Consider the following 27,553-nt stretch of genomic DNA (forward strand, 5'->3'; position numbering starts at 1 on the left):
AGAGAGGGTCATTAAAGTAGCTTTAAAATAAGCAAATGTTAAAAAGAAGCAAAAAAACCCACCCAAATGTTTCATGAATTTAATAACTCAAAGTAAGAAGACTACCAGTTGGGTTTTTTAACTGTGTACATAACATTTTGCAGAAGATAGGTCATTTTTTGCTAATCAGTAGCAGAAACAGCCGAATTCAGTTTATGTCATTACTAGTGTTGTCAATAAAGTATCATGAAACAGCCTGATTTTTCTCAATCCATGAGGGAGGAACTGATTAGGCAATTAGAAAAATATTTTGACTTGCTCACAGAGAATTTCATACACATTTCACAGGATGCAAATGAAAAACCCCAAAGAGTCCTCTCTCTTGCCCACACTTTTTAGCTCAGTCACCACATCCAGAATAAATAAGTGGCATAAGACCCAACGGCTTCAATTTAGAAATGAACCACCTGCTACTTGGGTCACAAAAATCCTCATGACGACAAGAGGCACACAATCCAAGAATTAAGTCACAATGAGAGGAAAACTTGATCAGCAAAATGTCAGGCAGGCCCTAGGATAAGCTATCCAAGGTCTAATAGGATGAAATGGCATTAACTCTGGCCTAATTTGTTCCAGCATCAAACAAATCTCCCATCATTCTAGATTGTAATGCCTCACTAATGAGTTAAGAGGATTTCATTATGAAACCATAATATTCTTCCTTTAGAGAGTCCCTGGCTTGGGGATGGTAACATCATTAAAAATAGAAAACACAACAATGATAATCATAATTGTAACTAACACTGAACACTTAGTACTGCTAAGCATCATATCACACATTTCACATGCACTATTTAATTTTCTCAGTAACCCTGTAAAGGGTTATTTCCTCACTTTACAGAAAAGAAAATGGAGGCTTACACACTAGAAGTTACTGCACACTACCACTGAGCCTGTGCCTGGTTTATGGGATTCAAACCCTGGCCGCCTGCTTCTACAACTTGAGCTCTTTAATTTTTTTTTTTTTTTTAATGTTTGTTTATTTTTGAGAGAGAGAGAGAGGCAGAGCATGAGTGGGGGAGGAACCTAGGTGGCTCAGTCGGGTGAGTGTCTGACTTCCACTCAGGTCGTAATCTCACAGTTCGTGAGTTTGAGTCCCCTGTTGGGCTCTGTGCTGACAGGTAGGAGCCTAGAGCCTGCTTGGGATTCTCTCTGTCTGTCTGTCTCTCTCTCTGCTCCACCCCTGCTCATGTAAACTCTCCCTCTTAATAATAATAATCAAAATTTATCTACAAAGAAAATAAAAGTATTTGCATAGGTTTGACATATGAAAGAACAGGCCCATGGGGATGTTGCATAAGTAACATCCTACCTCTCTTCAATGGCTGGGAGCACAAATCCACCTGAAGACAAGGATTTTGTCAGACACGGATAACCCTATTCCACACAGCCTGAATAAAGGCAGGAGAGCACTGTGTTAAAGTCTCCCAATTTTGCCCTACCCTCCAGGTCTACTTTCTAATGTGAAAATCCTATCCCATAGTTAAGTTCTTTCAGGAAGGTCAGTTTCCAACTTCTCTTCCAAAATTCCATTTGTTTCCCACTCAATTTACTACTGACCAACTTCTCACATGTTTAGATGTTCTATCCCAGCACAAAATAATTTATGGAAAGAAACAGCAAGTAGAATCATTTGGGCATTAATCATCTGAAACACAAATTCTAGGCTACCCATTACCATGTCACAAGCCAAATGTATGATATTTATATCCAAATGCTGATTTTTTGAAGTGCCCATATCTTATCTATCACTTGTAGGAATTTATTAGGACTAGAAGCCATGTGTAAATACTTGCACATGCCAACTATTTACAGGTACTCTTTTGGATGGAGAAAACTTTGAAAGAGTCTGTAATTATCTACCATAACTGGGATTACATATACATGGAAAGTCAACACCACAAAAGCAACCAGTAAGAGGAGAGCCAAAGAGGTGAGGGCTGTGGTAAGAAGAGAGAGAGAGATCTGGTGTTGGGACATGAAGAGAACCCAGAGCAATGGCTTGACCTGACACAGGATTAGTAGGTGTGGGCAGGACAAGGAATGAGGGAAGGGTATTCTAAATACCAAGCGGTGGAGGGATAAACAGGCTGCCATACTGTGGGAAGAACTACAATACTGGGCGGGCCTGAGGAATGTTTCAGATTTTACCTCAACTTGATCAAGCAGCTTGAATAATTGACATGCAGGTGACAACACTCCGCCTTCACTAGAAGATCAAGTCAGCAACGAGTTAAAGCACTTTGAAACATGTGACAGCCCCCTATATATTTGTGAAGTAGACTGCTTCTAAACAGGACACAGGGGAAGCCTACACACAGGTGGTATGTGACCAGGTTATGAAGGGTTTTACAAGGTGGAAGGCCCAGGAGGCCAAGTGTTGATGGGTACTTCAAGCTGAAGGCACAGCACCAAAAGGGGTATGGAGACATGAAAAGATACAGTAGGAAGAAGGGGCAGGGTAGCAGAACACTTGAGTCATCTCCTCACCTGCTGGTACCATCTCCTGCTATCCTTATCACATCCGCTTCCCATCTGTGCAACAATTCCAGACCAGGGCACCATTGTGTTTCACATGGACCCCCCCAGCAGGATTCCAGGCACCCAGTCCCATCCCTGCCCATCCATCTCCGCAATGCACCACAGTATTCTTTTTAAACCAGCAAAGTTGATCAGGCCACTCCTGCCCCATTTTGGATGCAACTATGTCCCTTGATCTTGGATGTAACATACAATCGCTCACTTAGCTTATGAGTGCCCTCTTCATGCACTGGCTCACCCCGGCTTCCAGCTCAGCTTCTGCCCTCCCCTCCTTCACTCTGCACCCCAACCACACCTGCTTCCTTCTCTCTTCTCCACTGCAGCCTTTACTCTGGCAGATCCTGCGCATGGAAATGCCGTTGTCTGCCTGCCCCACTTCCTACTTCCCTTGATTTAGTCTGCAACCCTCCTATTAAAGATCAGTTACCCCAGAGAAATCTTCCCTGACTCCTCCCTCAAAGCCCCAGGCTAGGTTAGGTCCTTCAGTTTACTCTCCAATCACACCCCAAATGCAAATGAATATTTAATCAGTATCTAAGGCTTGAGGGCTGTGCCTGGTCTGGTACACCAGATCCCAACAGCTCAGTGCTTGAGACACAGGGGGTACCCATGGTCTATCTGCGGAATGGGTGGTGTGCTGGGTCGTGAGGCTGGAAAGCAGACTCGGGACAAAATGGGGGAAGGTCCTGTAAAGCCAGTAAGTCCTTAAAACTTTATTCTGTAGACAGTCAGGAATGTAGACTTGCTGTCAACACTACTGGCCTCCATCATGAATCTCAGCACCAACCAGAATGGCTGACTCAACTTCATCGGAGGAAGCACAAAGAAACTCTAGGTCCGCTTCCTACCACCCTGCTTCCAGCTGAGTGAGCAGACCTGACAGCAGCAGGCTCTGCGTCACCACCCGGGAGGCCTTCCACCTTACTTGCCTCCTTAGAAACTTGGGTCTGCCCACCTGCTCGCCGCAGTGAGCAGTCCTGGGGGACCCTGAGTGACAAACACACTACATTAACCCCCACTTTACATGGGCTCCTATGTCCACATCTATTCTCTAACTTGTGACCCTAAATTTACCCTATTTTGAAACAGGACATTCCGTTCCCTCTTAAAGCAAGTTCCTTCCTATCCACTCCTTCCCATTTCCCCCATGGCAGTCATTTTGCTCCTGGTTATTAGCATCAGGAGATTCAGACCTCGGCTCCCCACCTCCCCTGCTCTGCCCCCTGGGAATGCATTTCTCTGCTCAGACTGGACCTCATGGTCGGCCACTCCATAAATGCTCTTGATCCTCATCTATCTCTGTGGAGCCTTAATTCTAGGTAACTCCAACTGGATGAACTGATGGTTTTGCTGAGACTCAGGGATGCCAAGATGACCTCCTTAAAACTCCACTTTTTTTTAAAAAATGTTAAACACTTCTTTTTAAAAAAATTTTTTTTTACATTTATTTGCTTATTTTTGAGAGACAGAGCACAAACAGGGGATGGGCAGAGAGAGACGGAGACACAGAATCCAAAGCAGGCTCCAGGCCCTGAGCTGTCAGCACAAAGCCCGGCGCGGGGCTGGAACTCACAAACCGCAAGATCATGACCTGAGCCGAAGTCGGATGCTCAACCGATTGAGCCACCCAGGCACCCCAAAACTCCTTCTCTTTAAGTCATGTCACTTTTTACATGCTGCTACCTGGATGAACCTCAAAAACATTATGCTAAATCAAAGAGGCCAGATACAAAAATTCACATTTTTTTAAGGGTTTTTTGTTTTTGTTTTGTTTTGTTTTGTTTTGAGAGAGAGCATGCATGACTGAAAGCACACAAGCAGGGAAGGGGCAGAGGGAGATGGAGGGAGAGAATCCCAAGCAGGCTCCATGCCAAGTGCAGTGCCTAACATGGGGCTCGATGTCACAATCGTTAAGATTTTGCCCCAAGCCAAGAGTCAGATGCTTAACTGATTGAGCCACCCACAAAAGGTTACATATTGTAGGATTCAACTTAAATATGCGGAACAGGCAAATCCAGAAAGATAAAAAGATAAGCTGTTGCTCAGAGGCTGCAGGGCGGGGAGAACAGAGTGACCACTATTGGGCACAGGGTCTCCTTTGGGGGTGGATAACAATGTTCTGAAATCAGAAGTGATGGAGCACAGGAGCGCCTAGGTGGCTCAGTCAGTTAAGCTTCTGACTTTGGCTCAAGTCATGATCTCGCAGATCATGAATTTGAGCCCTGCATCAGGCTCTGTGCTGACAGCTCAGAGCCTGCAGCCTGCCTTGCATTCTGTGTCTCCCTCTCTATCTGTCCCTCCCCTGCTCCCACTCTGTCTCTCTCCTTCAAATATAAACAAACATTAAAAAAAAAATTAGAAAAAAAGTGATGGAGCACAACATTGTGGTTCAACTAAACACCACTGAATTGTCCACTTTAAAATGGTTATTATGTGAATTTCAAAAAAAAATTCAAATACTTAAAAAAAAAATCATTCTTTACCTTCAAATTCATAAAGAGTGGCTCTCCTTCCTCCTACTTGCAATCTGGATCCTTTTCTGCCTCTTTCAAGAATTTATTCAACTCTCATTTTTTTTCATGTTTATTTATTTTGAAAGAGAAAGAGTGAGAGTGGGTGAGGGGCAGAGAGACAGGGAGACAGAATACCAAGTGGGCTCTGTGCTGCCAGCACAAGAGCGTGATGCAGGGCTCGATCCCATGAACCGAGATCATGATATGAGCCGAAATCAACAGTTGGATGTTTAACCGAATGAGCCACCCAGGTGCCCCAACTTTCATTTCCTTTTACCTTTAAATTCCCTTTTTCTGCTGACAGATCCGTTCACCCCTTCCCAGCCTAAAAATCCTTCCCTTAACTTTCTTTTCCCCTTAAATCTCATCTAGAAGCATCTCAACACCTCATAAAAAGCAGCCAACATCAACAGCCTCCATTTCTTCAGCTCCAATACTCCCTCTAGTTCCCTCTCCAGTGATAAGGCAGTCTACAGATAGTGAAACTTAACTGCTCTAAAATTGGTAAGATATACAAAAAGGGTTGTAAAAATGAATAAATGAGCCTGCAAGAAACTGAGGTCAGGAATGAGCCAGGCATGAGTCATTAAAAAGAAACATCCAGACATCCCTGGAGCTGCACTGCCCAATAAGAGGGACAGGAGCCCCACGCGGCTGAATGTAAATTAATTAAGGGAAAAATTCAGTTTCTCAGTTGCCCTAGCAATATTTCAAGTGCTCAATAACTACCTGTGGCTATTAGTGACTATTACATTGGTCAGTGCAAAATATATCCCTTAGAAAATCTTGGCATATAGAAATAGTGCAGCTCAATATGCACCCGATGTAGACAACATAGAACTGGAGATGATAAACATTTTGAAAGAATCCACCAGAGTAAAATAAAGGAGGCACACGTAGGGTTTACTAGTTCCCAAACTAGAGCTCTACATGATCAGACATTACACAAAAAAGGCTAGAGAAACCTTTAACACATGAAATTATTAAGGTTAAATGGGTAAACAGAACAAGATGGAGAAGTGGGACAGGATGCAGCAAATTTTTATTAAAGCAAAAGCACTGCCCAAAATCAACAGTTAACAACAAGAGCAACAAAAAGTAGTATCAAATAGGCATGAACAAAAGAAGAAACCACCTATTTTAAAAACTATTCCAAAAGACAGCCAACCCGAAAGCCCAAATACTATAATGCATAAATAGCAAACAGGATAAATAAAAAAATAAAATGAACATCTACAAAGCTCTATTTATGCTATTGAGACCTTAATCTCTTTTTCTTTTTTAAGCATTATTTATTTTTGAGAGACAGAATGCAAGCAGGGGAGGGGCAGATGGGGGTGGGGGGGTGGGGTGGGGGGGGGACAGAGGATCTGAAACAGGCTCCAGGCTCTGTGCTGACAGCAGCGAGCCTGACATGGAGCTTGAGCTCACAAACCACGATATCAAGACCTGAGCCAAAGTCGCATGCTCACCCAGGTGCCCCAAGACTATAATCCTGGAATTTACCCCTTTCTACTTTGGATTTAAAAAAAACTGACTAATACAGTCTTTCATGAGCATCCACAAAAGTGACCAATACTGTTAGAGGACATGGATTTACTTTTAAATATTATCCTAAATAGGGTACCCCACACATTTATTTGATAAAATGACCAAAACGAGTCTACCTAATGATGTTCAAATATGAAGATGACATTTAGAGATCCTGTGGCATAAATCAAGAAATTTACTCAGGCAGAGAGAAACAGGAGGTAATCGGTGCTGAAATAAGGAAAAAAAAAAAATGTTTTCATAGCAAAGTAGAAAAGTAGTCCTTATTTAAAAACAAAATAGGGGTGCCTGGGTGGCTTGGTTGAGCATTTGACTCTTGATTTTGGCTCATGTCATGATCCCAGGGCCGTGGGATGAGCCCTGTGTTGGGCTCCACGCAGAGCACAGAGCCTGCTTAAGATTCTCTTTCTTTCTTTCTCCCGGCCCCCAGCCTCTCTCTCCCACTTGCGCGCTAAAAAATTTAAAACAAAATAAATAGGATCTGATTAGAACAGAGGTTCTCAAAATATAGCACAGATACCACTAAGGGTCCTTGGGCCCTTTTTTTGGGTTCCACAGGACCAAAACTATTTGTGTTACATTACCAAGAGATTACTTGCTTAATCTCATCTCTCTCATCATTGTAAAGTGTCTCAGAGACTGCATGATGTATGATAGCTCAAAACACTGAATGCAGAAGCAGATAAAAGAACCCAGCTCTCTTTCCTTAAGCCAGATATGTAATATGTTGGCAAAAATGTCAAAACAATGCCTGTTTGCACTAATTTTCTTGTTTTGGAAAATATATTTTTCATGAAAATATAGTTTTTTTAGGTTTTCATGTAATGGGCTCATTATTTTTAGATGTATTATTCAAATCGTTACTTAAAAACAATCTAAGAATAATTTCGGATAGAGTAAATAGTAAAATATAACCCACATAAACAACAGCTCTGACTTCTCAATACTTTTTTAAAAGTGTAGGTCCTAAGACCAAAAGTTTGAGAGCTAATGTATTAAGAATTGCATACAGAATCTTTCCTTCTTTATAAGGTTTTATTTCTAAAAAGATATTATAAATTTATATGAATTTATATTATAAATTTAGCGGCAAATATCCCAAATACACTTCAAAAAGATTTTGTCTTTATACTTTAGTAGGGGTTAAATTTAACTTAGGAGTACAAAGTTTAAGAAGTCATTATACAGTCGGTTGAGCGTCTGACTTCAGCTCAGGTCATGATCTCATGGTTCGTGGGTTTGAGCCCCACATCGGGCTCTGTGCTGACAACTCAGAGCCTGGAGCCCGTTCTGTGTCTCCCTCTCTCTGCCTCTCCTCTGCTCATGCTTTGTCTCTCAAAAATGAATAAACATTAAAAAAATTTTTTTTTTAATGTAGTCATTGTGAAAGGAGGCTAACAATAATGAATAAACCTTATAATAAACATATTTTAAAGTACTCCATGAGATAATGAAGTTCTTACTGGTTCTCCACCAGCTCATCACATTATACATAATATGGTACGCTGAGACACCCAACACAAACAGGATGAGCTGATTTTCACGTTACTATGTGGACATAAAAACTCTGAAAGTTCCTTTAGTCAAAGTGTGATACTAACTTCCCTTTCAAATGAGGATACTCCTTGTGGAAACTCTTACCAAAAACTAAAATTTTAAGTCATAAATTACGAGAGATCCAAATTCGCTGTGGCTAAATCACATCAGACAGTTCTGCAAACAGAGTACGTTCACTCATCAACCACTATATAAAAAGCTGATGCCTTTATACATTTTTATAGAAAGAGAAAATGCTAGCTTAGAAAGTCAAAAATTCATTTTCCTGACTTCGATTTGCCACAGCAAAACACCTTTTACAAAAACACTTTCCTTTTGTCTGCTGTCACCTCAGTTGTCCAATTTTTACCAGGTCCCAGGTTTCTTTGACTCATTTAGCAATTCAGTTCAAGCCAGCAAGTAGGAGGTTTTTCAAAACTTCAAAATGCCGCCTCCTCAGACAGAAAGCTTCCCCCCCATGGGCTGCGGCACGGCCACGATCTACTGGCGGCATCACTGGCCGGCCTGTGGGCTCACCTCCTTTCTTCCTCTAAATGGGGTGTCAGGTGCAGGCACGGCCCTGGTATTGTACAGGAATATAATTACCAGAAGCAAAGCAGAGTCCCAGCCGAAGGAAGAAAAAGCAGGTCAGCACAGAGAGACAGAGAATGAATATGACTGAAAGAAGGGGAAAATTACAAGACACTCCCTTCTCCTCTAAAATAAGAATCTGAGAGTGACATTTCACCTCTCCAAGCATGACTTCCACTGTTTGAAGCATATTTATTTGAAAAGAGCAGTGACAATGAGAGAACAAATCTTGTGTGAAGCTTAACACTTACTTGGGAGTACATTACATACTCCCATCTGTTATGAAGACTCCATCATGCTTTTCAACTAGAGCTCAGAGCATTCACCTTCAGGTCATAGCCACAGAGCAGTCATTTGTAGGTTTCTCTCTACAAAATGTTATCTCTAGTTGCTTTCTTAGTTTGGAAAATGTTACAGAGAAAGGCCTATAAGCCAAGCAGACTGTTTCATTAGGGGAAACGAGAATTCAATTCAAGGGGGAGAAAAGCCACATGACCTTGTTTACAGTGGAGAGTATAGTTGAACTGTTAAAGCACGCAGCACAGGATCAACATTTCCTCCTCCCTCACCTCCTTCTCAACAGGGCTGCAAACTGTGGTGCACTTGGTGCCTGCTCTCCGGATGTTTCGGGAGCTCTGTCTTACAGAGATACTGATTAATGTAAATGACAACCCACGATTTAGCATGCATAAATCTTAATCGAATCAAAGGGCAGAAAGAAAGTTTAGTTGGTCAATGAATGAGATCTCTTGTTTCAATCTTACTTCCTTTTCTGGAGAATGAAGTAGAAGTATCTCATTGAAATCAAAGTGATTTCACGTGTGGCTTATGGAAGTAATTATTAGTCATACCTCCTATCTTTATAGGCTTAAAAAAACTTAAGTTGTATTCAGCACAGTCTTCATTGAAACATCTTTCTTCTCTCTTTTAAGCTTCGATTACATGGTGCAAATGCCACCAAGTGGAAGGACACTGATGAAACAGATAAAACAGCAACGACAGACAGGTCAGAAGGCAATGTGATACACAGAAAAAAATTTTGTAATCTCAACACATTCTACATAATTGCCATGAGATGGTTTCTCTCCCATTTCTCAGAAATAGGCTGTAATTTCAATCATTACAACCAAGCACTTTATGAAGAAACAAGAAATTTGGAAACCATAACTTTCCAGATGTAACCACATCTAAACTAAGTGTACATATAGTTCAACAGCAAATTGATACTTATTTTTATTTGGCTTATTTAAATGTATTGGTCATTTACTTAGTATTACCTTAATTGTATTTATTAAAAAATTTCAGGGTATAAGGAATTCGAATGGCAGCAAAAATAATTTGGTAGAATACTAGGAAAAACTCCTTAATTTTAAGGAATATAATGGATTTTTAAAAAAGGGTTGCCAAGTCTCTATACTGGAGAAATTTCAAGAAACAGTACAGATAAAAATCACAACCAATGACGCCCATTCCTGCATCCCAATCCCAGACATCAAGGGCCAGTTTGCCTCTGATTTCTCTCCACCTACACATGTGTGGTGCTCCTGAACTTCAGAGTCAGTAAGCCAGAAACTGAATTCATTATACTTGTATAACCTTCTCTTCCGATTCCCCTATTTCTGTTACTAGCCCCATAACCTTCCCCAGAGTCCAGCGCCCAAAGTATGCTCCATTCCTCGCCTGCCCTGGATACCGGGCCACCAGGGCTTCGGGTCCGAGTCCTGTAAAGGTTCTGCAGTTTCACCCACCCACATCCCCACCCCTTCCCCCTCCAGTCTCACCCCATCACCTCTCTACCAGAACAGTTTTCTACTCGGCCCCCAGAACCTCCTCCTTGCCAATCCCTGTTACAAGTGAATCTGTCCCATTGATCTTTCTTAAAGCACAGCTCTCATTCACTAGGTAAACAAATACCGACCACTGTTTTAGTTTTCTATGGCTACTGTAACACACTGCCACAAAGTAAGCAGCTTAAAACAACACAATTTTGGGGCACCTGGGTGGCTCAGTCGGTCAAGCGTCCGACTTCAGCTCAGGTCATGATCTCGCGGTCCGTGAGTTCGAGCCCCGTGTCAGGCTCTGGGCTGATGGCTCAGAGCCTGGAGCCTGCTTCAGATTCTGTGTCTGGCTCTCTCTCTGCCCCTCCCTGACTCATGCTCTGTCTCTCTCTGTCTGTCTGTCTCTCTCTGTCTCAAAAATAAATAAATGTTAAAAAGAATTAAAAAAAAACAACAAACAACACAATTTTTCCCTTACATTTCAGGAGATCAGAAGTCCCAAATGAGTCTCAATAGACTAAAATCAGAGGTGGCAGGAAGGCTGCACTCTTTTCTGAAGCCTCTATAGGAGAATCCTCTTCCTGCCTGCATTTCTTGGTTCCCAGTCCTTACATTCACCTTCAAAGCAAGCAACACTGGGCCAAGTCTCCCTGTGCTGCCACTGTTCTGGTTCTCTCCTGCCTCCTTCTTCCACATTTTAGGACACCTGTGATTACACTGAGCTCACGTGGATAATCTGGGCTAGTTTCCCTATTTCAGTCAGGTGATCAACAATCTTAATTCCATCTGCAACCTTAATTGTCCTTTGCCTGTAACCTAACACATTCACAGGTGCTGGGACTTAGGACGCAGCCATCTTCGGGGGGCCGCTGTTCCACTGACCGCAACCACCCGCAAAAGCACCGAGACAGGCAAAAGTTAAACAAAATGCAGATGCTGCTGTCAAGATGACATTAAGTCCTCTGATACTAAGTGTTAACTGGCTCCCTGTTGCTTAAGGAATTAAGTCTAATCCACTTAGTCTTATATTAAAGGCTTCCATGATTTCAAAATACTTCTGCAGCATTATCTTCTACTACTTCCTTGAAGTTTTCTAGAGCTGTACTCACACTGCAGAACCCAGGAGCACCAAACACAGCTGAGCTCCACACCCAGGCTCAGGTAATCTGCTCTATCCAGAGGCCCCTGTCCATTCTCCTGTGCACATTATTCTCATCTCTTAAGGCCCAGCTCCAGAGTGGCTCAGCTTCTCTTTAACTCTGCCTTCTCTGAATGCCCACAATGCCCTGTTCTGCCAAACTGGCATATCAAGCAGTGACCTAAGGGAACGAGTTCAGGCAGAGAAATTTTCCAGGTGCTGCTCCACAGCTAGCTGGGTGACCCTGAGCAAGCTATTTAAATGCTTAACCTTGCTTTCATCATCTCTCAAGTGAAAAAGCAGACTATGGTTATTTCTAAATTCTTTCCCAGTTCTTAAACTCCATGAAACTGATAGGAGTTGTATCCATCCACTTCTCTCTATCCCCAAAGCCACTGTTCTGGTAATGCCCTCCCTCCTGATGGATCATCTCTGCCTCAAGGCTTATTCTGCTCCCCACCCCCAAAAGACATCTTTCTAGGTTACTCACCTCCTCACTATCGGTTAAAAGTTTTCAGAAAAATGTCCAAACTCCTCAGTGTGGTTCCCAGGGCTCACATGATCAGGCCTCTGCTTCCTCCTCTGGTTTTCCTTACTGATTTTTTCAGTTCCTCACATGTTCCTCCCTTCCCTAGCCACCTGTCTCTCTCTCTTCAGAGCCTTTGCTAGAATATTTGGCCTATTTCCTCTTTCCATCAGACAGATTCCTGCTTCTCCAGGCAAGCTTTCCTGATCCCGTATTAATTTGGTGTCCTTCCTGTTTGTTCTCATTCACATGAAGTCACAGAGTCCCCATCACTGCAGTACTCGTATCTGTTCATCTGTCAGTATCTTCCCCTGAATCTAAATTCCACATGGGCAGGACTGTCAATCTCATCCACCACCTGTGGTACAGACTGAGCGTTATTGCCTAATTTCTGTATATAGAGTAGCAGACTTCTGGCTGCCTATGGCCAGGATCAAATGAGACTTTGCCAGCTTCACGTGACCACATGCTGAAGTTCTGGCCAAGGAAACAAGCAAAATTATCCAGGGGCAGTTTCTGGGAACTTCTCCTAAAAGAAGGCACAATACAAATCAAAACCACACTGAGATACCACCTCACACTGGTCAGAGTTGCTAAAATTAACAACTCAAGAAACAACAGATGCTCTCAAGGATGTGGAGAAACGGGAACCCTCTTGCACTGTTGGTGGGAATGCAAACTGCTGCAGCCGCTCTGGAAAACAGTGTGGAGGTTCCTCAAAAAATTAAAAAGAGAATTACCGTATGATCCAGCAATAGCACTACTAGGAATTTATCCAAGGGATACAGGAGTGTTGATTCAAGGGGCACATGTACCCCAATGTTTATGGCAGCACTTTCAACAACAGCCAAATTATGGAAAGAGCCTAAATGTCCATCAACTGACGAATGGATAAAGAAGATGTGGTTCATATATACAATGGAATACTACTTGGCAATGAGAAAGAATGAAATCTGGCCATTTGCAGCAAAATGGATGAAACTGGAGGGTATTATGCTAAGTGAAATAAGTCAGGCAGAGAAAGACAGACATCATATGTTTTCACGCATATGTGGATCTTGAGAAACTTAACAGAAGACCATGGAGGCAGGGAAGGGGAAAAAATAGTTACAGAGAGGGAGGGAGGCAAACCATAAGAGACTCTTAAATACAGAGAACAAACTGAGGGTTGATTGGAGGGGGCGGGGGGGGGGGGGTGATGGGCATTGAGGAGGGCACTTGTTGGGATGAGCACTGGATGTTGTATGTTAGCAATGAATCATGGGAATCTACCCCCAAAACCAAGGGCACACTGTATGTTAGCCAACTTGACAATAAGTTATATTAAAAAATAATAATAAAATAAAAGAAGGCCTGGATGACCCCTGTGTCCCTTCTTTGGTCTCTTCCTTCATCCTGCTAGTTGGAAGACAGGGATCACAACCTAGGCCTGATGCACAGTGAGCTAGAAGTGAGTCTATGGAAGGTTAAACCAGCCCTGGACCGCCTCAGCAACTTTTTATGGGAGATAATGAATTTCTATTTTATTTTAAGATCCCACTGTTGAAGCCACTATTATTTTGGAAGCTTCATCACTTACAGCCAAACCTTACGGCAAAAAAAAAAAAAAAAAAAAAAGGGCATATCTGCAATACCAGTAATTATGTTGACTCAAGTACATACTTCACCTCTTCTCCTGAACTACAATCTCTTTGCCAGTGGGTGTATGGTCATGTGTTACTACAGGATTTACGGTCCTTAGCAGAGGGTAGCACACAAAAATCCTCAATGGGGAGTGTGAATGATCAATGAACTAATGACCATGGGGCTACTAACACAGATAGGCTCTGTCCAACTTATATGGTCTACTTCAACCTCAGATCGATGTTGTGGCCCACCAAAACAAGGTTAGAAAAGTATGTCAGTCTCCATCATTATTTTCTCATGGAATAGCCAGGTGCCTAAGACACCAGAATTTACTATTCCTTCCTTGGGCGCAGTGCCACTGGTGTGGTATATCACTGTCATGCTCTACTTGAATGCTTAACAAGGTTAATATGCAAATAAGCAAAGCTCTTTAAAATAATAGCATGTGTCACCTTTGCTCCTGGGTGAGTGGATATTTAGCAATTTGTATGGTCTGAGGTTATTGCTGCTTTACTCCCACAGCTTAGAGTGGGAGGATGGAAACATTACAGGCAGGGAAGCCCATCCTTCAGAGTCTCCTGCCCAAGTGGGCTCCTCATTCATGAATTATGTATTCTCAGGCTACCCAGGTACACTCATCTTCACACAGCCATTAGCACAGATTACTGTGCTGTACTGTACTGAATTGATCCTTGAAAGCTACATCTTTAGAGACTCATTTGTGCAAATAATTTCTAGACAGCTACCACATGCCTGATGGCATATAGGTACCGAGGACACAGAGATAAACATGCCAGACACTGAGCAAAAAGAAAAGCAAAGCACTAGTTATTCTCACTTTAAGAATGAGGAAACTGAGGCACACGAAGGTTGGTATCAGAACCAAGAGCATTTGATTCAATCAAAAGGATCAAAAGCTCTATGCTGTGAGGATTTGAAGAATTCATGAAAAACAGGGCTTTTTTTTTGCCATTAAATTTACTTTGCTCTTGTGTTCGTTTTTTTGGTGGGGAGCAATCCATGAGGAGGCATCCAAATACAGCCTATGTGGAGTAGAAATGGGACATTTGTTCTATTTTTTCTTTTATTTAAATTTTTTTGAAGTTTATTTATTTTGGGAGAGGGAGAGGAAGAGAAAGAGAATCCTGAGCCAGGCTCCACACTGCCAGCACAGAGCCCAATGTGGGGCTTGAACCCACGAACTGTGAGATCATGACCTGAGTTGAAACCAAGAGTCAGATGCTTAACCAAATGAGCCACCCAGACACCCCTAGACTAGGCACATTTGGAGAAATGAAGTCTGTGATGTGTACAGAGTGAGAAGTGCAGGCAGGAAATGAAGCTGGATGAAGGATGGCCCAGAAAACGGGGAAAATGAAATTTTTAGGATGAAGTGAAATGATCCTATTAACGTGTCAGGAGACCACTGTGGCAACAGAGTAGGAACCGGACCACAGGGAAGACCAGAAGGAGCCAGGGAGAAACTGTAGTTGTTCAGTTATCCAAAAACTGACACGCTGCAAGGGTTGGGCCCTAGGACAGAGACGGACAGAGAGGAGCCTGAGTGGACAATACTTGGTGACTGACAGCCGGAGTAGAAGGAAGGACATGGCTGATGAGAGAGAAGGACTCAAACACTGCTGCCAGCTTGAAGGCTTGGGCAAACTGGTAGATGGCAGTGCTCTTCACCATGCTGGCCAACAGGACAGAGCAATTAGTAGGACATCTAGGTGAAAACTAGCTGATGAGAGGTTCAGTCTGGAGCCCAGACGTGGATTAGAAATAAAATGGACAGTGGGTGGATACTCAAGTCTATGGACAAGGAGAACACCCACCGAGATCGGTCTTCCAACGATACTTTGCAACTACTCACCTAAATCTCGAATTTGGGGAAGTCCTTTAACATATGCCAGTCCCGTTTCTCAAAGATGATGAACTGAAGCATGAGGCTCTATCTCTATCAATGCTCAGTGAGAAGCACCTATCTCATGGCACGCTGCAGTCACAGCTGTCTTCCTTTGGGGTCACTGAGCCTATTCCAGACCTACCACTCCTTGCCAAGTCAACAAAAAGGAGCTGCTCTGAAGAGGAAGTGAGTGCAGTATTTAAGGGGTTCATCTGGAAAAGCTCCAACGTGCTTCACAGGGCAACCACCGTCTCCTCTACAAGCATGATTCAAGAAAATCAATGGCCAAAGCAGATCATGGCCATCAAGACCTTCTGCATGCCTCTAATGGTTGCCTTAAAGACTAAGCTTAAAGAGGCTGAGAAATGCTTCATATTCCTAAATGTCTGAGACTGCCAATTGCAAATAACTGGGAGACAAGGGGGCCTTTAAGCAACATTTTCTGCCACGAGCAACTACTTATAATTCTTATCTGATTGCAGTCTCTTAAGTGATGTGATTACTTGAATATTCAAAATAAATTATCATGTTCTTCAAGCTAATTTGTACAAATACACAAAGGCAGCATCACAGCCTCAGCTGAAATTAAAAGAGGGTGGAAAAACATAATTAACAAAGATAAGTTATGCAACCCCCAAGAGTAAAGGTCTTGAAAGATTTAAATTCAAACCTGTGTAACATAAATAAGGCATGTGACATGAGAACACATTTCTTTGTTTAAACTGAATCTAAACACCCACATTTTACAAAGGTTATTGGGTAAGGAAGTGAATGGGGAGAAGCAGAGTTAAAATGTTTTAAAAAAAAAAACAGCTTGCTACAATGTGGCACTTTAAAAAGCAAACACAATCTAGTAATCATTTATTCATCTTTTCTAAAGAGTGTCTCCAAAGTCAACAGTTATCACCTGGTCACATTTCATGTTACTATGTAGGCCACTCTGGGAATTTTGTGATTCTCTTATTTGAGGAACCGTGGTACTCATAATCATCATTTGTTGTCAGATCTACTGACCCAAACCCAGAAAGAAAATGAAGTTCTAAAAGAGTCTAATAATCCCAAGAGAACTAAGGATGGTGATAAATGTATCTATCTTGAGCCTGAACAGGTGGCCATTAACGGGGCCTGTGTCAGAATGACCTAGTAGATGTTTTCAAAATACAGATGACTTACACCTTCGTCCAAGGGAAATCAGACAATCTGGAGACAGAGGCCCTCTAGAGGATTTGGGTGCCCTCCCCTCCCAGCCCACACCTCTCAGGTCTTACACACCTTGTAAATCAAACCCAGGTGGAACGAAGGCCAGGTAAGGAAACTGATGCTGGATGTCCTTGGGCAGTCACACTGGTCCAGCCTACTGGCAACTGGGCTTTTGATCACTGATTTTTTTTTTTTACACCAAATAATTATAGAGCTCTTCTGTGGTCTATGCTTCTGATTACACCAAGAAGAGAATGCTTCAGTGCAGAATTTTGAAAAAAAGACTCAGAATAAACAAAAGGTTACTCTTTCAAGGACTAATCATAAGTATTATTCTTTTAGCTTTCTTTCTAAAAACTTTACTGTCAAAAGTCCTATATTGGTTATGCTGTTAACCTCTCAGAATGTAATGATGAAGAAACTCAACTTTGTTTCTTCTAGTTCTATGGGTAGAACTGCAAATGCAAAGATGACTACTTAGGGTCTAATAAGCATACAGCATAGCAGGGTAGCTAAGGTGACTGCAGCTGGACTGCCTGGGTTCAAATCCTGGCTCTGCCAGCTACTGGCTGTGGAGCCTTGAACAAGTCACTTAACCTTTCTGTGCCTTTATTTTCTCATCTGTAAAACTGGAGTACCTACCTTGTGGGGGTTTTGTGAAGCCAAAATAAATCAATGTATGTAGAGCACCTTAGAAAAGTGTCCAGTACACTTCTCCAAAGAAGACATCCAGATAGCGAACAGACACATGAAAAAATGCTCAACATCACTCATCATCAGGGAAATACAAATCAAAACCACAATGAGATACCTCACACCTGCCAACAGGTGTCAGAATGGCTACCATTAACAACTCAGGCAACAACAGATGTTGGTGAGGATGCAGAGAAAGAGATCTCTTTTGCACTACTGGTGGGAATGCAAACTGGTGCAGCCACTCTGGAAAACATATGGAGGTTCTTCAAAAAATTAAAAATAGAATTTCCCTATGACCCAGAAATTGCACTACTAGGTATTTATCCAAAGGACACAGGTATGCTGTTTCGAAGGGGCACATGCACCCCAATGTTTATAGCAGCACTATCGACAATAGCCGAAGTATGAAAGAGCCCAAATGTCCATTGACAGATGAGTGAATAAAGATGTGGTATATATGTACAATGGAGTTATTACTTGGCAATCAAAAAGAATGAAATCTCGGGGCGCCTGGTTGGCGCAGTCGGTTAAGCGTCCGACTTCAGCCAGGTCACGATCTCGCGGTCCGTGAGTTCGAGCCCCGCGTCAGGCTCTGGGCTGATGGCTCGGAGCCTGGAGCCTGTTTCCGATTCTGTGTCTCCCTCTCTCTCTGCCCCTCCCCCGTTCATGCTCTGTCTCTCTCTGTCCCAAAAATAAATAAAAAGCGTTGAAAAAAAAAAAAAATTAAAAAAAAAAAAAAAAAAAGAATGAAATCTTGCCATTTGCAACTAAGTGGATGGAATTGGAGGGTATTATGCTAAGTGAAATTAGATAAAGACAAATATATGACTTCACTCGTATGAGGACTTTAAGATAGAAAACATGAACACAAGGGAAGGGAAGCAAATATAAAAACAGGGAGAGAGAGAATAGAGGGTTGCTGGAGGGGTTGTGCGAGGGGGAATGGTCTAAATGGGCAAGTAGCATTAAGGAATCTACTCCTGAAATCATTGTTGCACCATATGCTAACTAACTTGGATGTAAATTAATAAATAAATTTTAAAAAAAAGAAGAAAAGTGTCGAATATATGCTATTGAGCAGCTACATTCAGTATATACAGAAGAGGTTCATTCTTTTTACAAGTTGCAAAGTATATTCCATTGGCCAGCTGTAATTTATTCTTCTGAAAGGCATTTATTGTATCTTTCAATCTTTTGTTATTATAAACAATGTTTCAATGGACATTCTGTACAATAGAGAGATCTTTTTACTATAATCATCAAATTCAGTCCCCTACTTAACTTTCATGTTTAACATTGATGGTTTGAACACCCTTCCAAAGTAGGCACCCGTATTATCACCTCCAAGTTCTACATACGAGTCTCAAAGAGAGGAGATGACTTACCTACCACAGCCTACCCAATCCTAAGTGGCAGAGTTGGAACCCCATCCAGATGTGTGGCTGCTAACCTACAAGGCATCTTCTTCAATCTGCTTCCTATAGCTTTGCTTACTTAAAAAAAAATGATAGTTTCTCTTATAAACGCACCTCAGATCCACAGTAAATATCTACAAGTTCTGAAAGAAGTAAAATTCAAATTTTCAGAGCTGCATATCAGCTCACAAATATAGCAGATGGAGGTGTCAACAACTTCTGTAAATATCAGTAATTTATTTCTTCTGCCAAAGACCGAAGCAGAGGTACCCTGAACACTATCCCCTAAGGATGCACACCACACTGCCAAACTCCCAGAGAAGTAAATGAATATTATTGAATTTGGTATCATGAGAACTGTTCTTTGGGGAAAGAGAAATTCCTAACGATTACTCTGTAGTAGTATTTGCAATTCCAAGACAAGAGGAGAATAGATACTCTGGGGTTTAGCATTAACAGATTTGGTAGAGACCTGAATGGCCAATTCTCCAGCGTGGCTTTAATTAGGTCTTTTTAGTATGGGCTTATAAAGATTTGTTCTGACTGGGTGAAACTGTGACAATGGGGATAGGAAAGGGCAAAGGGAGAACTTCACAGAGATGTAAACTTTAACCAGAATGTGCTAGCAGGAGGGTTCTAACCAAGTATTAGGATTATAGTTAGAAATCATAGGCGTTTCAAGAAAATGGTTATTTTCCTAACTAGAGAAAACATGACTGTACCAGGACTAAAAATATTTTTTAAAAAAGAAAATATTTCCTAAATCCCTGTCAGCAAAGACATCAAACAAAAGGTACAAAAGTCTAATTTAAGAAAGGTTACATACCACTTTACTTCAAATACAACTGGCAAGGGCTGGGTAGAAGGAAGGGTGGGAATTCAGTCTTTCTGAACATTCAGCAAGTACAAATAATTTATATCCAGGGACCATACAATTCTAAAAGGAAATACACATGAGACCAAAAAAAAAAGTTCCCATTGAGAAAATATGCCAGCAGGAACCCAGTGGGAACCAAACAGTTTGGAAATGATAACATTTATGAGTTCAAATAGGGGTCGGGGATGTGTGTCAGGGGAAGGAGGGGTTCTATTACACAAACTCAAAATTAGGTCAGGTTATCTTCCTAAATATAATTCACTTTGCTAGGCCAGAACATGTCCAGTAGTTATGGTTAACAACTAACTTCCATCACTGATTCTGATGTTGCCTAAGACCTAAATGATTTCAACTTTCCCTCTCTATCCCTAGTCAAACAGAAACAAAGGGTTTGTTCTTGGCAAAAGTGAAAATAAAAAATTTTAGTTCTGAAAGGGACTTGGAAAGCACCTCAGTTTAATCTTTTAAAGAAAGAAACCAATACCCAGAGTTGATCTGCTCACGGTTGGTGGCAAATTAGGACAAGGAATCATGGCAGCCAGGTTCTATACAAGGATGAGGCACCCTACTTAAACTATGCCTTCCCATCTTCTCAAATTATTTCAGTTGTAATAAAGAAATATGCATAAGTTTTACTATAATCCTGTATCATGAGGCAACACTGATTTTAATATCTGTCATATGAACTGAGGAAACTCAGCTGATGGATGGAGCCCAGAAGTCATGGTTCTTCTTCCTGGCTCTGCCAAGCAATCAGCTGCACAAGATTTACCAATACAGGATTTTCCTTCTCTCACCAATGACACTTGATTAAAGGTTGGGAGGCAGTCGGATAAAATGTGAAGTACCTGCACTGATTTTACGATGCCACTGATTATAAGCTGCATCTCTACCAAGATATGTTAAAATACGAAAAACTGTCTGAAAACGGATGAAACATGGAAACACATACTTGTAGACGGGCAACAAAAAAAAGTGGTTGCAAAGACTGGGGGAAGAAGCAACCTGTCCAGATATGTGTCTGGGCCGTTTGGATATTACACCTGATTGCAAAGCTTCCTCCTTCTCTCTTTGTAACACCATGTTTCTTCTACCACCCAGTCTTACAAGACTTCTTTGTCTTGTTGGCCCTCAAATCCAACTGGTCTCCAGGTCTCATAGATCTTAACCTAGAAATAATCTTGTACAATTGATCAGTGCTCTCCAGTCTGTGCTCATGGCTGTAGTTCCCGGTGGGGCTTTATTGTTCTCCTAGGCTACCTCTAACAGCTTCCCAACCCCTCTCTACATTCTTAGCCTCCGTCCAGGCCAATCCATCTTACACATTCTGATAAGAGTCATATTCCTGGAGTACAGCATTCATAACACTCAGTTCAAAAGCTTCAGTGTTACTGTTACCTCAGGAGAGAGGGCAGGCTAGGGGATCAAGATGATCTGGGCTGGAATGTTTTGTGAAATTGGCCAAGTATGAAGAGCCTCCATTTCTTCACCCGTAAATGGGAATGCTCACAGTACCAATTAATAGTAATTGAGACAGGGGCGCCTGGGTGGCTCAGTCAGTTAAACGTACAACTTTGGCTCAGGTCATGATCTCATGGTTCGTGGGTTGGAGCCCTGCATTGGGCTCTGTGCTGACAGCTTGGAGCCTGGAGCCTGCTTTGAATTCTGTGTCTCCCTCTCTCTGCCCCTCCCCTGCTCACGCTCTGTCTCTGTCTCTCGCTCTAAAAAATAAACATTAAAAAAAGTTGTTTAAATAAAAAAAAAATGAATAAACATTAAAAAAATTCTTTTTAATAAAATAAAAAGTAGTAATTGTGATAAATCCATATAAAGTGTCCACTGCAGGGTTTGACACATAAGAGCTCAATAAAAGATAGCCATTATTATTATCATCAACAATTTGCCTTTCTAACTTTTTTTTCCACTTCTGCACTGTCAACTTCAGCCAGCTGGGCTACTTGCTTTTTGCCCAATGATTCCACATTGTTCTCCAAACTCCTCCTCTCCTAGAATGCCTGTTTTCTCTCTCCAAATCAGTAAGATTCCTCTATGAAATGTAAGGCTACATTCAAATGTTGATTCAGTTCTACTTACTTTAATCTATTCATCTCTTTAGAACTGGCATCCTTGGAGGTCTTTACAGTCCTCATAGTGGCTGACTTCCGCCATGTCCACACTGGCCCTTAGTGAAGGTATGGCAGCGGCCAAACAGGTGAGGTGGGATTTAAACCGACTTCTTCAGTTCTGAGATGGGGCCCCCAGGTTATCAGATTTCCATTGTTCTAGTTACTAGTTCAAGTGACCAGGCCGAAGTTAATCACCTCAACACCAAGGGCCCTCTTTGGAAGGTGGTGGGAAGTGAAGTTCCCATATGAGAATATGTTAACGGGGGTCCAGACTGTTGCTGGCAGTCATCTTGCAAAATCAGCCTGTGGACGTGACACCTAAAAGGACCACAGAGAAACTGATAGAAAGTTTTGCCCTCAGGACCTTTCAGGTGGTCATTTAAGCCCATCCAAGTTGGGTTTCCAGTTTCCTGTACTGAAAGCATCCTAACCAATCTTGCAGTGGTAGGCACTGATATGTCTCATGTGGATAGCTCTGCCACAGAAAGCTTACCCAGACAAAGTTACACAAGTCTCCCAGAAATCTGCTTCTGAACCCTTTTCAGTCCAAGGTATAGATTTAGTATGGGTATGAAAGGATTAAAGTGTAAACTAATGCAGGAAGACCTTTGGAGTCAGAACGATGTCATTAAACTTCGTATATAAACCTCTCCCAACACACACACACACACACACACACACACACACACACACACAAACTATACATTCAATTAACTGACAAGCCAATGGATTTGTAAAAAGTGCATTAAGGAAAAAAAGGATGGGAACAGATTTCAGGTAGATCGGAAAGATGACAAACTGTTAATCTTGTGTTGACTACCTTAGGTTTTTAAGTTACAGAGTAACAGGACTTCACAAATGGCACACAGCTGACTGAACAAATCCTGGCAGTACAAGGATAGAAGAAGGAGCAGTACGATACTGGAGACAGAGCTTTGTGAATTTGGAAAAGTCACTTGACATCTCTAGGACTCAGGTCTCAATTTTTTTTGTTGTTTTTTTAAAGTAGGCTTCATACCCTGCGCGGAGTCCAATGCGGAGCTTGAACCCATGACCTGAGCTGAGATCAAAAGTAGGGCACTTAACTGACTGAGCAACCCAGGGACCCCAGGTCTCAATTCATTAAAAAAAGGAGGCAGGGGATAAGGATGTTATTAAGAATTATATATGGCAAACAACTATTAATTGAAAGGTGTTCACATCAGCAATACCTGAAACTGAACGCACACACACAAAGGACATATTTATGGATAACTAATGGAAAGATCATCCCATCAGTAACAGAAGAGTTAGTAGCTCAGATGAGGAATTAAAAAACAACATTTCTTAGGGGAGAGGAAGAATGTGGACAAATAAAGTAAAACTGTTGCTCACACTCTATTATCTACTTGAGCACCAAAGTTATCTGAAACGAAGTTAACAGTTTTGCCTTGATTTGTATAATTCATGTTGGAAATAAGACGCCCAAGGACTGAGACTCACCTCTAGAAGCAAGAGGACAATCAATAATTATGCTGAGAGTAAAAAAAAGGGTAGTGAAAAAAAGATCCTTGCAAATCCCCAAAATTAAGGTCTCCAACCAGGGAATAAAAAAAAAAAAAAAAGAGGCTCTGCTGATCCAAGGGAATAACTTACCTCATTTTCAAAAGTGACTTCATAGGCATACAGGAATAAGTGTAAAAAACCTAAGGTTTTGAATATTTTCCCAGTTATTTAAAATTCTTGAGCTTTATTCTTGGCCACATCCTATAAATCTCAGTTCCTCTTCCCCAAGAATAAGGAAGCATTTATTAAACCACTATTTGGTGGACCCCAAGACGGGCTTTCATTTGTATCCATCTCCTGAAATCCATAAAAATTCTGCATCAGAGGGGCGCCTGGGTGGCTCAGTCGGTTGGGCTTCGGACTTCAGCTCAGGTCATGATCTCACTGTCGGCGAGTTTGAGCCCCATGTCTGGCTCTGTGCTGTCAGTTCAGAGCCTGGAGCCTGCTTCAGATTCTGTGTCTCCCTCTCTCTCCACCCCTCCCCCACTCATGCTCTGTCTCTATCAAAAAATGAATAAACGTTAAAAAAATTTTTTTAAAGTTGTGCATCAGAAAACACCCACGTATACACAAGGAAACTGAGTCAAGGGGATGAGGTCAGCGTTTGAAGTTATGAGGTACTTTTCTTGAAAAATCTGACGAATTTTAACACGCTTTCCACTTTCACTTTTCAGCAAAACTCTATATTCTGTAAAATTAGCCATCTGTAGCCATCAATAACATTTTCCTTTTTGTCTTCAGTTACAAATGGAAAAGAAAATGCAAAAAGAGAAAACAATACAGGAAAAGCTCCTGGCAATGAGAAGTTACAACTTTGGGGGTAAGAACCTAAAAGGGACATGAGTTACATTTCTCTTTCAAGTGCGGGGCTTTCTGGGAGAATCCCAGGCAGCATCTGAGCTGACTAAAAAAGTGATTCACTTGTGTCCTAACCGAAGATGTAAAGTTAAAGTGTTTGTCCACAGCCATCGAATGCAAAACTCGCTACGTCGGTATCTGCAGATTCTGCACCAAATGTTGTTGGCTGAGACATGCAAGCAAAACAAGTGCAAACCAACAGGTTATCTACTTAAGTGGTTAGGGGAACACGTTACAAAACCTAACAAGCAAATTAGCTCCTCCGTACACCTCTAAAAAGCACTTCCTGCCAAGGGTCGGTTCTTAAAGAATTAAGGCTGCTCGCTCGCCGCAATTACCTCCTCACCCGAACCTCCTGGTTTCCCAGCCCAGCTAATAAGTCAAGCACTGAATTCTTTCATACAGGACCTCTACCCCCACTCCAAAATTGGCCTAATACGTTTGCTCTCCAAATCTGCAATCAAGAAGCCGGGAAATGAGCTTAACTACAGTTGTGAGAAGAGGAAACCAACACCCTCAAAGTGCAAGAGCACGGAACGGTTGCAAGAGACAGTTTAAAAGAACTCTTGCTCCAGGCACGACCTCCCCCACCCGGACGCAGGCGGGCAGACGCGGCAGAGAGGGGCAGGTCTTACTGGCGTGGAGACTGTACAAGGGCACTTTTCCTTACAACCCCCAACAGCCGCGACCCTAAGGCTTCCCCGGCCCGGAGCCGCTCCCGCGCCGCGCGCCTCCCTCCCAGTCCGCCGCTCCCGCGCCCGGATTCCCCAAAGGGCCGCCCAGGTCGCCCTCGAGTCCCCGCCCCCCGCTTCCCCGTCGGCCTTATCCCTCCCGGAGTACCGCTGGGCTGCAGTTCTCTGGTTTTAATAAAACCCGAGTGGCCCCGGGCTAGCGGGCTTTCCTCCTGGAGGCAGAGGCGGGGAGAGGAAAGGAAAAAAGGAAAGGCCGGAGGGTCCCCTCACCGCCCTCCCTGAGCTCCGCGTGGGGCGAGGGCGGGCGCGCCCCGGCTCTCGGTGCCGACCCGCCCCGCGACCCCGCAGAGGCTCTCTGAACTCAGTCAGGTTTTGTTCTGCCCGAAGAAAGCACTCGCTCTCCCAGACGGCGCTTCCCTGGACCTCCCATCCGCGAGTTCGTCCCGACAGGGCGGGCGGACCCGAGCTTACAGACCCATCCCTGCCGCCCGCACTCAGGGCACAGCGTGTGGCCCCGCGGCGTCTGTCAGCGTGCAAACCCGCCTGCCTGCTGCTTCCTCCGCCGAACAGGTGAGACTGCGGCGCGGTGGGAACTCCCGAGACGCCCAGCTTCTCCCTGGCGGCCGGCGAGCCGCCTCGCGCCCGCCCGGAGCTACCGCGCCCGCCGTCCGTGCCCGGGGAGCTGGGCTGGGGCCCGACAGGCTTCTCCGCCACGCGGGCGGAGCGCGGGCCGCGCGGGGGGCTGTAACTCGGCACTGGGTCTGGTCGTAACGGCGGTTCGCAGCCGTCGCGTCCCGGCCGCGCGCTCGCACCGGTGTCATGGCCGAGCGGCGGCCCCAGGCGAAGTTTCCAGGAGCTGACGGCTTACCTCGTAGTCCGAGAGGGCAGCGGTAGCTTTGAGAGGCGGCGCGGCAGCCAAGAGCGCCCGCGACCAGCGGAGCGAAGGAAGATGTGGGAGGGAGGCACCGGTAGCGAGGAACCGTGGCGATGGGAAGAGGAAGGCGCCGGGTATCTACAATCAGAACGTGGGCTGACCGTGACGTCACAATGGCGCGGCCAGCCAATCCGGGCTCGAGGGATGAATCAAGCGCTATGATGTCATGCGGCCCTGGAGCCAATAGCGAGACAATAGAACTTTCGTGATTGTAAATTCCAGAACCCGTTGCAGTGGGGAGCCAAGGCCGGGGTTGGTGCCCCCGGGTTCACGTGTGTCCTGGCAGTTTTATCCCTTTTCTTCCTAACAAGGCTGCGCGGAACGCAGAGCCTGCGCAATAGCTGCCGTGAAGTTCCTGATGCCCTGAACTCTGAATCTCTCCAAGCCAGGCAGGGCAAGGTTGAGTTGCCGCGTTTTGGACCGCAGAAGCCCACTCTCGGAGCCATCTCCTTTACAATTGTGGAAAGGGATCAGTTCTCCTCGGTTTTAGTTGAAAGGGTTAAGTGCATACGGGAGACCACTGGAGCGAAAGTCTGCTGTTGAACAAGATAAGGCAACAGCGAAAAGCACTCAAAATTGATGTTACAGCTTCACTCCCTTATGATAGACTTAATGTGATTTTTATTAAGGATTCATACTTTTTCTTAGAGGTCACTGCCAACTTTATGTCTGCTCCAGAGATTATTCCAAAGGTGTTTAAAAGGAGGAAAGGTGAAGTAAGTAACGCCTTTTTCAGCTAGACAAATGTAAATACTTTTAAGACAGTGCGTTGTGGTCAAGGCACGAATAGAAGATCCTTGCTGTTTTTCATTGATATTGGATAACTTTGGGCCTTCATCATCCTAATATCCCACACTTTCCCCATCTCAAGCCCCAGAAATTATGTCTCTCCCTTTGTGCCCTCTTATTAATCCATGCGCATTGTCTCAACATAGTCAACCAGTTAATGTAGGCAAATTTATTCTTTTACATAATTACAATGTAATGTTTATCCTGTGCCAGCTGTGTTGTTCCAGGCACTGGGCCATTGCACTAAGAATACAGGTGTACAAACTGTACACAAATTAGGTAATTTAAACATACACAAATAATTGAGATTTTTGATAGTCAATTGTCATTCAACTCCATAAACACTGAATGGTTTCAGTTTGTTAGATACGACCCTAGGTTTTAGGAGTAAAAAACTTCAAGGACCCCTGGTGCCTGTAAAGTGATACAGTCAGGAAACAACTACTGTGCAGTGGTAAATGCTACAATGGAAACCAAGATACACAGATTAAAAGATTTCTGATAAAGGACATGTGAAAAGCCTCAAAGAGTTTGGTGAAGGAATTTCCTCTGTTCTTCACTCTTCTTCTTTTTGTTTTTAAATATTTATTTATTTTTTTAAATGTTTATTTATTTTTGACAGGAGAGACAGAGCATGAGCAGGGGAGGGGCAGAGAGAAAGATGGAGACACAGAAT

General features: G+C 43.1%; 1 protein-coding gene across 3 annotated transcripts in view; it reads right to left on the reverse strand.

Moving 5' to 3' along the window:
* ELOVL5 (ELOVL fatty acid elongase 5) overlaps positions 1 to 26,184 on the reverse strand; it is a 74,947-nt gene extending 48,763 nt beyond the window's left edge. The window contains exons 1-2 of one of the 3 annotated variants that reach the window (XM_058734268.1): positions 26,023 to 26,177; positions 9,623 to 9,743 (exon numbers count right to left, since the gene is read on the reverse strand). The gene's annotated coding sequence lies outside the window, so the exon portion shown is untranslated. Of the gene's footprint in view, positions 1 to 9,622; positions 9,744 to 26,022 lie in introns of all 3 variants that reach the window. The other 2 variants (XM_058734269.1, XM_058734267.1) reach the window with 2 other exon arrangements.
* Between the last annotated feature and the right edge of the window lie 1,369 nt (positions 26,185 to 27,553).

This window comes from Neofelis nebulosa, chromosome 6, assembly GCF_028018385.1.
Source record: "Neofelis nebulosa isolate mNeoNeb1 chromosome 6, mNeoNeb1.pri, whole genome shotgun sequence".
NCBI lineage: Eukaryota > Metazoa > Chordata > Mammalia > Carnivora > Felidae > Neofelis > Neofelis nebulosa.